Here is a 14,710-nt window from a genome sequence, read left to right as displayed (position 1 = left end):
ACCTTGCCTTTCTTCACTAAGATAGGAAAACTTTTTTTTTCCTTCAGAAATTATATGAAGTTGCCACACAAATGTCCAAAAAACAAAATCTAAGGATGAATTAGAAAAGAAGTGACCAGATTTAGCATCAAAGGGAATGGGTTCTAATTATGATTAAAAATGTTTTAACTAACTCTGTGACTTTGGACAAGTTATCTGACCTTTCTAGGGCTCAGTTTCCTTTTCTGTAGAATGAGAGAGTTAAGATCAATTGATTTCTAATGCCTCCTATAGATTCATTTGCATGGTCCTATGATCTTTTGGTCCTTATATAGTTCATTTTTCTGGCTTCTCTTGTCCCATGAGGCATTGGCTGAGATGACCTAGTGTTTTGAGCTGGGACCTGTTCACTTGGTAGATATGAGGTGAGGTAATGAAAGTTCATGAGCCAGCAGGTAGTGACCCAAAAGTAAGCAGGGCTCATAGAAGGTGGAGAAGTCAAAATTTTAAGCCTCAGAAATAAGTAGATCAAAAGCCAGAGCCCAGCATGGAACTCAGTGGGTGGTCAACACTTAATAAAAAATATGTTGAATTAAATTAAATCATTCAGAAGGTAGTCAAGTTCTTTGGCTGAGTGCAAGCCTGTGAGATTTTTCTGGGTGAAAAAAGTGAAATAGCTTCAGGCAAATCTTCTCCAAGGGCAAATCTGACCAAGATTTTATGTTCAGGTAAAGAAATCTTAAATAAACTTGACAGAAGTAGTTAGTGTACTGAATAGAGCACTGGGCTTCGAGTAAGTAAGTAAGATCTGAATTCAAATTTGACCTCAGATACTTACTAGCTGTATGACCTCTAGATAGGTAATATTTAACCCCTGTTTGCCTCAGTTCCTCATCTGTAACACTGGAGAAGGAAATGGCAAACTATCCAGTATTTTTGCTTGAAGGACTAGACAATAGCAACAACCACCTGAAAAGTGACAAGTTTCCAGAAATGGGCATGGGCCACAACACCTTCCATCAGAGCTCTTTAGCTTGAAAGTGGTTATTTTAGGTATTTTGTGATGCAGACCCTAGAGTACACCACCCAGTTAGCTAACTAGAGAAGGCTTTGAGCATTTTCAAAGTATTTGAATTCCCTCTCCTTTGTCATTACTGGGATCTCTCAGATTAAATTCATTCATTTGAGTTATAGTTTGAAGTTTTTAGCCTTGATTTTTCTTTATATCACTCCAAGTGCTACAATTAAGAAAGAACCTTGGATAAAGTGGTTGCTTTCACTCTCATCATAATGTCCTTGTTCGTCAAATCAATTTAGAAGCAATCCTGAAAAACTTCCAGAAGGAGCAAATGGTCTTTGCCTTACTTTCTATTAGGAAACAATAGGATAGTGCTCCCAATGGAAATTTCCTCTGAGGGGTAGGAATGGAACAGAAACTTAATCCTTTTCTCTTGGCAACAACTTCCCTATTCTCTTCATTCCTTGAGGACCCTGTTCCCTGCTATCTAACCTGACAGTTTATTCATTCATTAATCCAATTTATTCAAAAATGTTAATGTTTTGTAGTCCTGTTATACTTTGCCTTGATCAGACTAAATCTGGAGAATTGTGATCAATTTTGAAAACCATGGTGTAGGAAGGGAAATGTCTGCTGGAGAACTGAATATAGAAAGGGAGGATTAGGGTGGAAAGGGACCCAAAGATCAAGCCATGTGAAGAGAACCTGGGAGTGTTACACCTGAAAAAGAAAATAGTAATTGTCTTTAATGGATTCTAAAGTGTAAGAAGGATTTGTTTCTCTGGGGATAAGAGTACAGAACTAGGAACCAATGAGTGCTACAATTAAGCTTGATGAAAAGAATCAATTGCTAAGTATTTGCTAAGTGACTATTATTACCAGATATACAATAGTTGCTGTGGATATGAAGACAAAAATGAGTCTCCAACATTCAAGGAACTCACCTTCAACCCAGAGGAAAAAAGACACATAGAAAACATTTAATGTAATTGGGGTTGGGAGGACACTGGCTGGGAATATTATAAAAGACAACAAAATGGTCCTCGGAACTGAGTTTTGAAGGAAACAAAAGATCTAAGCTGAGAAGGGAAAAGTCATGGAGATGGTGTTAAAAAAAATCTTCATTTGGCCTCCCCAAAGATTCAAACTTGGTGTGGACATGACAGCAAAATCCCAGCTGCTAGTTGCTTTTATAGACAGGAGTAAAATAATTTACTTGTATAAAGGGAAGAGATCTCTCAGTGAAGAGGTAAGATTACTGCCTCCACAGGTCCCTCATCCTACTTATAATTATCACTGGTAGATGAGTAGACTACAGGAGATGATCCTTGTAAAGCATTTAGCATGTTGCTTGGTACACAATAGGTGCTTAATAAATGCTTTATTTAATTCCAGTTGCTGTTTTCTGGGCTCTCTTCTCATCAATCTTTTCTCCATATTATTATTATTATTATTAAACTGATATTCCTAAAGACATATCTGAAGCTTCATTGTTGTTCAGTCTTTTCAATCTTGTCTGACTTTTCATGACCCCCATTTGGAGTTTTCTTGGCAAAGCCACTGGAGTGTCGCCATTTTCTTCTCCAGCTCGTTTTACATATGAGGAAATGGAAACAAACAAGGATAAGGGATTTTCCCAGGGTTGCCCAGTCTAGTAATGATTAGTCCTAAAGGGGACTGAGCCCTCTCCTGCAAGCTAGTTGAGATTGAGCAAGATGAAAACCTAGAGTCACACTGATTCTGTCTCAAAGACTGACCAACTCATGGAATTTCACAAGTGAGAAATAGACAAAGACCAGTTTAGCTGGACAATAGAATATGAAAAGAGGATTAATATTTAGGAAAGTTAGTTAGAAAAGTAGGATGAAGCCAAGTAACGAAGTCTTTTAGATGCCAAATGAAAGGGAATATATTTCACTTTATATGTAATAGAAAGCCATTGGAATGTGAGTAACATGATGAACTCTGCCCTTTAGAAAAATCTCTGGCAACTATTAGAGAATGAATTAGAGATGGAGAAGTGAAGTCAGAAACAATTTATTCTCACTAAGAGTTATTCCAAAGTGAATTTCCCCTTTCAGAATGGTGAGCCTTCTTTTCACTAGAAGTCTTAAATCATAATAGATGACAGTTTTCTGGAGATAGACTAAAAGGGACTTCTGATCATGTGAAGAAGCAACTGAATCTTCCCACTAAAATTTAATATCCCAGGGCAGCCTGGTGGCTCAGGAGTTGGAGAGCCAGGCCTGGAGACAGAGGACTCTGGGTTCAAAACTGGACTCAAGACACTTCCTAGCTTAGTGACCCTGGGCAAGTCACTTAACCCCAACTGCCTAGCCCTTACTGCTCTTATGTCTTAGAATTATATTGATTCTAAGACAGAAGATAAGGGTTTAAAATATTTTTAATATCTCTATTTTCTTCAGTCTGGCTCATGGCTGTTGTTTTTGGTAATTTCCATCTAGAGGAAAGTAGAAAGGTACAACTAATATATTCTTAATTGACATGTAATCAGTATCTGATTACTGATTCCCTCACTAAAGAGATGCACCTGGGTGAATTGGATCATTTTTTTTTTTGCCTAAGGCCCATGGGATAATAGAGGCAATCTTGATTTTTGAAAAAAAAAATCAATATCATCATCTATTTCAGCCCTGCTGGACTTTGAGACCTAGCTAACCTTGGATGAGAGGGTTTTGGAAGCATGATTCTTGCTAAAAACAAATAAATGTCATTTTAAGCATCTTTCTCCTTGGCACATCACTAATATATTCTCAGAATGACAACAAATAATAGCAATGTCCCTGCTTATTATTGTTTTAGTCAATTTTCTTCTTTCCCCGACATTTTTTAGGCTTTCTAAACTTTGTCAAGAAAATGATAGCTTAAGGATGGTGATGATCTATTTAGATAAAATCAGAAATAGCCAAAAGGAAAGGAATCACAAATATAAACAAGCACAAAGCCTTTCATATAGTAGAAACTTGGTGTTTGTAGGTTGGTTTAATGACTGAGTGAATGAAGAAAAGAATTCTCAAATAATTCAGATCATGTTTGTTTTTTAAGTCGATTTATTTTATTATATACATTCTAATTCCTAAGTATCTCATTCCCTTCCTCCTCCCCCCATACACACACACAATATCTCATTGTCTCATGTTTCTATTTATCAATTCTTTCTCTGAAGGTGGACATTCATAATTTATTCTTTGAACATCAATTCTATAGCCCTATGTAATGTTCTCTTGATCCTATTCATTTTTCTTTTCATAATTTCATATATATCTTTCCATGTTTTTCTTAATTAACCTTATAATTTCTTGTGGTAGGGTAGTATTTCATCGCAATTATATGTCACAAGTTGTTCATGCATCTCCAAGTTCATAGCCATTCCCTCAATTTCTAGTTCTTTACCACCAAAAGAGAGCTGCTATAAATATTTTAGAACACATAGGCTCTTTTTCCTTTTTCCTTGATTAGATTGGGAAACAGATTCAATAGTTGTATTACTGCATCTGAGGGTATACACAATTTTATAACTCTGGGCTTAATTCCAGATTACTCTCCAAAATGGCTAATTCAATTCATAGTTCCACCAACAGTGTATTAGTGTCCCCAGATGACATACTTTTAAAGCTCAAAAATAAGGGATAGATGAGAGTAAAATTCATTTTTTTTTCTCCAATTCTTGCTTTTTCAAGCAAGGTTTTTCAGTGGAAAATCTTCATTTCTAAAAACTTGTTCAGGTCCTCATGGGAAAGAGATGATGTACAATGAAAAGAAATGGGAGCGGGGAGGAGGAGCAAGATCAGCTGCTTGCTCAACCCATTGGTAACAGAAGAAGGGAATTAATAGAATTCCATCACTTGAAGAAATTTCTACATAGCATTAATTCCACCAAATTCGCTTCCAAATGCAGCATAAACAATGGATGAATGAGTCAGCAGCTCTGCTACTAGTGGACAAGTCTCTGGGAACTTAGCCCTCAATATCTGGCTTCTGAGAGAAACTCTCATGTAGATTCCAGTTTTATGACTTTTGATGGTTCATTCTATTGACTTTTGAAGCTTACAATTTCATAGCTCTCTCCAATATACCTTCATATAAATAGAGGGAAAACAATTGTAAAGAAGCAAAGAATGGAGACCAATAATCATGGATCATATGCTGATCTCAGACTGAGAGGTCTTGAGTCCTTTTCCCTTCCAGTCTCTCACACTGAAGAATAGTAAGGCATAAAGGGGCTAGAGCAATAAACTCTCTTTGTTCAGGTAGTGTCCTATTAACATATCCCAGTTCTGGCTGCATAGCCAATAATAAAGACCGCTCTTCACTACATCAGCTGACTAGAATAACTTCAAAAATATTTGAGCATGCTCCAAATTCCATTGGACATTGGTTCATAAGGACTTGATTTATCCATCCATCATCTCTTTTATGTACACAAACATATATATGTAGGGGTGTGGGTAATAGAGTAGGTAGACTTCTGTGATTGCATTTTTGAAGACTATCATCTACCATTTCTCTAAACTCTCCCACCTTTTCTTAATCCAAGTCTTCTCTTTCCAGGTTAAGCATTTCTAGTTCAACTGACCTATTCTTGAATGACATGATCTCCAGGATTTTCCTAGCTGCTTTATTCTGTATACTCTCCAACTTGTTTGGCAGATGTTTTTAGACCAAATATCTGTAGACTTACTGCTTCTAAGTACCAAATTACAAACTACCCTTCACCTGTTGATAAGGGGTAATGGGAAGTCTAAGAAAGAGGAAAAAAAAACCAAGATGCTGTGAATTCCATTTCATTCTTGGGCAAAGAAAACATATTAAGTCCCCATCTGAACTTAAATTCTCTCTTTCAGTTAAGTAAATTCTGATTAGATAACTGTATTTCAATATGATTAGCTTCCTTTTAATCCTATAAATTACATTTTATGAGGTTAAAAAGCATTTCAAGTATTGGACCATAAACTTCACCAGACTAGAAAAAGGGGTCTATCAGGCAAATAGATAAAACATTCCTGTGCTAGATAATTTCTGGGATTCATACTAGCTTCAAATATATGGTTCTTTGGTCTCTTTGAAAAAATTTCTCTGAGAATTTGGTCAGTATTGACAGTGTTTTGTCTATACTCCTACAGATATCTAATTTGAATGTATTTTCTCCATTTCCACTCAATTTCCTATTATTTCCCCACCCCCACTCAATTTCTTGTATTTCCTCCAGAAGTGATGGAATAACAACACTGCTTTGTCTGAGCAGTGTGTGGAACCAATCTGATTCTGAAGTCCAGCTGGTGCTGAACTTCAAGAACCTTTGAAATGGCATTTTCTGTAGTGTTGTAGCAAAGATACTAACTACATGTGCAACAAACAGGAACAGATGTCAGCATGAATACAAACAAGGAGGAAAAAAAAAACCAACAAAACAAAACAAGAATTTTTCACCAAGGGGGCCACTTCAGGATAGTGGATCATGTCTGATTCATACTATTAGAGTCTGGGTCCTTTCAGTTATAGGAACTAAAACTAGAATAAAGCAGTAGCCTTCAATTATTCATGGTGACACATTACCAGCAAGCACACATCACCTTTGATTATGGGGAAGAGGTCATTGAACACAGAGCCTAATGTAGGGGAACCTCTCTAACTTGGAGAAGACAGTTAACATCTATTTCCTTGTAGCCTTTTTATTATCAATCCACTTAACCTGGGAGAGTTTTTTAATCAGAGGTGATTAAAATGGTTTTAAAAGGGGCAGCTGGGTAGCTCAGTGGAGTGAGAGTCAGGCCTAGAGACAGGAGGTCCTAGGTTCAAACCCGGCCTCAGCCACTTCCCAGCTGTGTGAACCTGGGCAAGTCACTTGACCCCCATTGCCCACCCTTACCAATCTTCCACCTATGAGACAATACACCGAAGTACAAGGGTTTAAAAAATATATACTAAAAAAATGGTTTTTAAAAAAAGGAGTGTTTTTTTTTTAAATGTGGATCCCGACTTCTTCAAAGTTTTTATTTTTTCTATTCATTGTTTAGAAGTTTTTTTCAGTTGTGTCCAATAATTCACAACCCCTTTCGGGGTTTTCTTGGCAAAAACATTAGAGTATTTTTTCATTTCTTTCTCCTAAATATTAACCCTGTGTTGTATTCAGAATTTGAAAAAAAAACATCAATTTGTATATAATACTTGATGGAGATAGTATAACATCACTAGCACAGATATTTGCTTAGAGAGGTCTTTGTCAAGAGACACTCCAGAGTTCCATGGATCAGGAAAACTTGGCAGTAGAATATCCTTATTTAGCAAAAGCAGGGCAAGAACTTTTACTGAAATTCCTTTGCAATAAATTAGTGACATTGTTATCAATGTAATTTAATTTCTGAAGATGAAAATAAGGAAAGAAGTTGAAGTTCTAGTCCAGGATTTGGGGAATGAAAATATTATTTCAAAGATTAAGAAAAATAATCCTTTCTTTTTTATTCTTGATAAAGATTACAATAGGAGGATGCCTATATCTGAAATCATCAGATAAAAAAGATAAAAATGTCAATATATTCTTTATCTTGTGTTGGAGTAAAGAATTTAACTTGATAATCAAATAAATCCATTTTGATTAAAAGGAGACTAAAAATATAACTTGAATGTAAAGATGTGAATTAAAATATAGAATCTACTGAGAAAACCCTAAATCTATTTCTTTATGCTAAGAAAAAGCTGGTAATATAGTCTAAAAAGAACATATATTTAGAAAATTCTTCAAAGATGGCAAACTGTATTCCCCATATTATCCATTTTACATAGAATCAATATAATTGAATGGAGTTATAAATTTCACTTTTCTTGTTTTATATGGCCTAGAATCTTGATGTTTCCAAGCCTTGGTTTCCTGCTTTGTAAAATGGGTAAAAAATATCTCTAGTATCTACCTCAAAGGTTTATTTTTAAGGATCAAATAAACTAAGTACAAAATACCTTCTAAACTTTAACTATAAAAATATCAGCCCTTATGTTTAATATCTCATTCAAGCCTTAAACAATTTCATGATGTGTAGATACTGAGATATAATTATACCCATTTATGGATCAGGAAACTAAGGCTCAGAGATATTGGGTGATTTAACCAAGACCATACATAGCTCAGGAAGCCCCAAGTGGATCAATGTATAGCACACTGCAGCCAGGAAAATCTGAGTTCAAATCTAGCCTCACATCCTAATCATGCGACCTTGAGTAATCACAACATCTTTCTGTCCCAGTTTCTTCATTGACAAATGAGACAATAATAGCAATTACTCCTTTAGGGTTTCTGTGAAGATAAAATGAGATATTCTATGTAAAATAATTGCCAAATCATAAAACTCTGTATATCCATGATTATTATTTATATTTGAACTATTATTATTTGATTATTATTATATTTGAACTGAAATCTTCCTGATTATAATTTCAATAACCTAATTGTCTATTATGCTGCTTCTTCAATCACCTGCTCATTTGTACTACCAGGTTAAAAAAACATTGTAGGGGTGGAAAACTAGGTGACTCCATGGATTAAGAGCCAAGCCTAGAGACAAGAGGTTTTGGGTTCTCATCTGACCTCAGACACTTCCTACCTGTGATCCTGGGCAAGTGACTTAATTTCCATTGCCTAGCCCTGAATTAACACTCTTCTGTCTTGGAAGCAATACACAGTATTGATTCTAAGATGGAAGGTAATGTTTAAAAAATAAAAGAAAAGAAAACCACTGAGGACTAGCCTTGGTATTTAGCATCCCTGGCAAATCTCAAATATTGCATATCTCTGGTTAAAAAGAAAATTCTCTCCTTTTGGACTAAATAAGACAATGCAGAAGTCCTTCCTACAACACCGATTTCTGTCCTGAGCATTCATTTGAAATAAAGTTTACCATTTTGCTTTAATTAACATCTTGGTAAATGCTGGGTCCCAGCTGAGATTATTTAAGATATTTATCTCCTTACCAATAATCTGAAAGAAATAAATTGTTCACTAATTTCTACTTGAACTGTAATAGAAAAATGTCACTCTGGCCCCAGGGATGGAGCTCTGTATCTCATTAAAATCACTGAAGATTGTTCTGATAACTTAAAAAAAAGCATCACTATCCACTTACTTCAGAACAGATTTTTGTATTTTTAACAATATGGGACTGCTGGACTAACAGCAATGGAGAGAACTTTGCTCTTCCTGAAAAAAGGATGGCAATGAGCAAAGAACCAGACAGTAGTCCAACTTTTCAGCTCACTGGTTGAAAGTTGTAGAAAAAATCTCATAAAAACCAGTACTCCTTGGGTGATGTTTCTGTATATGCACATCAGCAGACCACAATATTTGATTTTTTCTTTTAGTTCTCTCCTCTAGTGATTTCTTTCATCCTAAATTAAAATTAATAGTAGGTTAGAAATAATTGTAGCATCTGGGTTTTGCACAACTTTCACCTCCTTCCAGGCTTTGAAAGATTGTATGAAATACAAGCAGGAGCAAGGATTGTTGGATGTTGGCTATTACACAGGAGCTCTCAATTTGACATCAGAGGACATGGATTGGAATCCTGTCTTTGACAATTACTTCATAGGTGCTGTGTCATTTAAAAATTACTCTAAGCCCTGCTACAACTTCCTCGACATCACCCACTTCCTTTGTGGGAGGTGTCAGAGAAAGTATAAAAGAGAGAGTTAGGGTACCTTTTCTCTCTCTCTACCCTGGAGACACTCTCTCAAGCCCAGAGGCAGGCTGATGCTCTCTGCTCTGAACCCTACAAAGCCTTTCTCCCCTTCTATCTACCTCCTAATTTCCCCTAGACCTTCCCCTTTCTAATCTAAATAAAACCCTGCTATTCTAAACCTTAAATTGCTCTCTGATCTTTTATTTGAGCCCCGAAGGGCTTTGGTCAATTTTCCACTGCCAGGACCTCTACCTTCCTTTCTCTTCCTCTACCTTCCTCTCTCCTTTCTCTCATCCATCCTTCCTCCTATCTTCCTATCTACCTTCCCTTCACCACCTAGCAGTGCTATTGAGTGACTCCAGTGCCTCATTTTCCTTATCTATAAAATAAGGTGTGTGTGTATGTGTGTGTGTGTGGGGGGGGGAGTGGACTTCATCAGAAATATCAGACTGAGGATCTATTGATAGACAAAACTCCTAAAACTGGAATTTAATGTAACTGGGAAATGTTTAACATAATACATCAAACTACCGCATTGTTTTTTATTGTTTTGTCTTTTCAGTTGTGTCTGACTCTTCCCGACCCAATTTGGGGTTTTCTTGGCAAAGATGACCAAAGTGGTTTGCTATTTCCTTTTCCAGCTCATTTTCCAGATCAGGACACTAAGGCAAATGGGATTAAATGATTTGCCCAGGGTCACAAAGCTAGTAAGTGTCTGACACCATATTTGAACAGTTAATGGCACAGTGCAGACAATACTGGGCCAGGAGTTAGGAAATTCAATTTTATGGAATCATATCTGGCTTCAGATAATATTATGATTTTCTAAGTTAATATGAGATCTAGCAGGGATTTTTTTTCTAATTGAGTTTGGCACCCTGAATTAGATGATATCTAAGGTTTCTTTCAGCTCAAAATAGAAGAACCTATAATTGCGATAATGTGCTGGATTTTAAGACTATACTTTACTATTTTTAGTACATAAATTAATTACCTTCTGCCACACCTAACAACCCACTATTCCTCCAATATTCCAAAAGTTCTGTGATTTCATCAATATGAGTATTCCCTCCCATGATATAAATTCTAAACCATTAACTGCTGACCATCAGGAAAGTATCTTATCTATTTCTTCTCTCAAATCTACCACAACAGAGTCCACTCAATGAACTGGAAGTCTTACTTGTGATCTCTTAATAAAATGTCTTGTTCTGGGCATAAAGACTTTAGAGAGAGCAATAATATCATTGAGTAAAGAAGAATCAGATTAAGTTTGCTGATAATTATTAATTTCTCCCAAGATGTACTCTTCTGTAATTGACTATAATAGGGGCACAGCCTCATTTTGTCAACAATAATTAAAAGTAGTGACTAAAAGTTATTTATGTGAATGGCATTTATATAATTGCCACTTGGAGACTTTTGAGTAATCTAGATGGATGCTAATTTGTTTGGACAAGGAGGAAACCCTACACAAATTTACTCTAATTTACAAATTAGTGAATGTGTCTGAGTAAAACCAAAATAGGATTCATACATAAGGATAAAGGATGAGGATTTCTACATAAGAATAAAACCATAAAACATAGACTCAACTATCATTCCTAGAGAAGACATTAATATTTTCCCTCTTCAGAGACATTGAAGAAAGCAATAAACCAAAGGACAGAGTGTATGGGTTCAAATGTATGGGCATTCACAGTAACAAGTTCTGTTATTTGGAGAAAATTGTTTAAATCTCTGAACCTCAGTTTCCTCATGTGAAATGCAAATAATACTGACTCTCAAGGGCAGTGAGAGGAACAAATACTATCAAAAATGTGAAAGCATTGCTTAAGCACTATAAGTTTATATAATGTAGGATATACTGATTTCTAATTGCATTTTTCCTCTTAGAATAGATTTATCAGGGGATACTTAATAGGAGTGTGTGTGTGTGTGTGTGTGTGTTGTATGTGTGTGAAGGAGAGAGAAAATGAACATTCCATATAAACACAGGCAATGAAATTTTAATGCTTTAATGATCCTTCATCTATTTTGTACATATTTAGGATATGTTTTTTTTTTATCCCAAATAGACTACGAGATTTCTAAGATCAGAGATTTTCATTTTTTAATTTCATCTTTTTGTTCACAATCTCTAGCATAATGACAAGCACATAATACTTATTGTTCAATCATTTCAGTTGTGTCAGACTCTTTGTGACCCCATTTGGAGTTTTTTTTTCTTTTCTTCACAACCACACTGAAGTGGGAGTTTGCTATTTCCTTCTCCAGCTCATTTTACAGATAAGGAAACCAAGGCAAACAGGGTGAAAAGATCTTCCCAGGGTCACATGCTAGCAAATGTTTGATGCCAGATTCAAACTCATGCACATGGGTCTTCTTGACTTTGCCAACTAGCACATAGTAAGCACTTCATAAATGGTTATTAGTTGATCTATAATTTCACTGGAGGCAAGAAGAAAACTTGGTTCACCTGTAGAGGTAGCAATTCTTCTAAGATTTATTCTTCAAGAGTTGTCATACCATAAATAATTGATTTCCAGGCAACCTAGTAGTGAGTTTCTATGAACTTAGCTAAGCTGGCCATACATTACTAGGGCTTTGCTCAATGTTTTTCTGGTTTTATAGTAATTTCTAGCATTTGAAATTACTAGAATGGCTTTGGAAGACTCAAGGTCACTTCTCAGCTACAATAGGATATCAGTGAAGGACTTCTGTGGGAAAAAAAAGCTTCTATAATAGTTGTTTCAGGGGGGGAAATCCCCTTCCGTAGATATGCTTTGTAGATTCTGAATGGAATTGTGTGAAAACTATGCTCAATTTAGAAAGAAATGTAATTTCAAAAGAAAAAGATATTTCAACAGTCATAATTTTTCATAAAGTGATTGAATTAACTTCTTCAGAATAAGAGTAATTCAATGACTTTCTTTTATGTCATTGATGATTAATTTGTTGTTTCAGTCCATCTGAATCTTCAATATTCCATTTGAGGTTTTCTTGACAAAGATCCTGGAATGGTTTGCCATTTCCTTCTCTAGCTCATTTTACAGATGAGAAAACTGAGGCAAACAGGCTTAAATGACTTGCCTAGGGTCACAAAGCTAGGCAGTGTATGACGGGCAGATTTCAACTCCAGGAAGACAAATCTTGGCACTCTATCCACTGCACCACTTACCTTCTTTTACCTGCTCCTATAATAAAACAAATCACATAGATTTCAACCATTCATGTAGTATAATTAAGCTTTATTCTTGTGTGAGATGATAAATGATCCACTGACTTCTCCAGAATAAGACACCATTGGATAAAGGAAGTTAATGATGAAGTTCACTTCCAGGAAAGGAATTATAAAATGAATTAAAATGAAGTTGTTGTTTTAAAATTTCTAATGTTTTACATGATTGCATTTATATAACATATATATATATATACATATATGTAACTTTTACTATCTCAGGGAAAGAAGAAAGACAGAGGGAGAGAATTTGGAACTCAAAATTTTAAAAACTGAATGCTTAAAATTATGTTCCCATGTCATTAGAGAAGAATAAAATATTTTATAATAAAAATTCTATACCAGATTTAAGGAAATGTGTGATTGAATGCTGAGAAGCAGCATATTGTAGTGGAAAATGTATTGTATTTGGAGTAAACAGTAGCTTAAATTCTGATTTTGAAATGCCCTAACTCTATTTCCTTGGGTAAGTCACCTTCTCTAGCTGGGAGAATGTTTCCTCATATGTAAAATGAGGGGAATAAGATGAAATGACCCCTAAGGTCCCTTGTAGCCCTAAATCTATTATCCTCAAAATGACTTTAAAATAGCCTATTTAGACTTGGTGCTAGAAAAGACCCCAAGACTATCAAATCTAACCTCTTCATTTTACAAATAAAGGAATCATTTTCTGATTCTTTATCACACATGTAGGTTAAGTGAATAGCCCAGAGTCATGATACAACTGAGATTTGAACCAAGGTGATTTGCTCCAAACCTAGCACCATTTCCACTATTCTATCCTGCTCTATTGGAACAGATTAGGGGATAGGATGGAGGGGTGAGGGCAAGGAGCCCTATGGCAAGAATTGTGGAATCAAATCATTACGTACCTCCAACTCAAAATGGAAGGTCAATTGTCAGTTTTGAAGAGATATGTGGACTTTTGAATTCACATTGGAACACCCTTATGTATGTACTTGGGCTAAGTTGGTCAGACTTTCCAGTGTCATTCAGTTCCTCAGGCCCATATAGACTAACAGGAAAGGCATCATTCTTGAAGAGGATTAAGTGTCAAATGAAATTAGTTGAAGAGGGTTTTATTAAGCACCACATCCCTGACACTGTGTTAGATGCTTGGGGAAGAATAAAAAAAGGTCTCAGGAACACTGTCCTTGTAGTGAAGAGCCTCATAATCCTGCCAAGGAGACAAAACTAACATAAATGAAAACAATTCACAAACAAGACAGCGCATATCAAATGCCATTGTCAGTTATATGGCTTCTTGCTGCTAACAAGAAAAAGGCATTCTGATGTACCATGAAGCAAATACTCTAGGGAGCAGCTAATTGGCCCTGCAAGCAGGTGCCTTAGGGCAAATCCACCAATCACCTCTAATCAACAGAGTCAAATTGGTATACCTTGTATTTCCCAGTCACTCAGGTACATGGGATTTGGGCAATGAGATGGCTGTGTCTCAAAAGGCTCAGAGTCCTCTATTTCAGCAGGTGTAGCCCTTGTAGGGTATAGCTACCCTAGGGTCATTTTGTCCAACATCGAGGAATTACCCAATGCTTACAAGATAGGATTATTTTCATTTAACAAGCGAGGTGAGGTAAATTATTATTAAACATAAGGATAAACTGAAATTATAAAGGGCCAGATGAATAGAACCAAGAGAAAAATATATAGTCACAGAAATATTATTTGAAGAAAATTGGTTTATGTCCACCTCCAGAGAAAGAACTAAGAACTAGCAAGACATAATTTTAGGTATATATATATATATATATATATATATATATA

This window comes from Gracilinanus agilis, chromosome 6, assembly GCF_016433145.1.
Source record: "Gracilinanus agilis isolate LMUSP501 chromosome 6, AgileGrace, whole genome shotgun sequence".
In the NCBI taxonomy this organism is placed as follows: Eukaryota; Metazoa; Chordata; class Mammalia; order Didelphimorphia; family Didelphidae; genus Gracilinanus; species Gracilinanus agilis.
Note: the sequence above shows the minus strand (reverse complement) of the source record.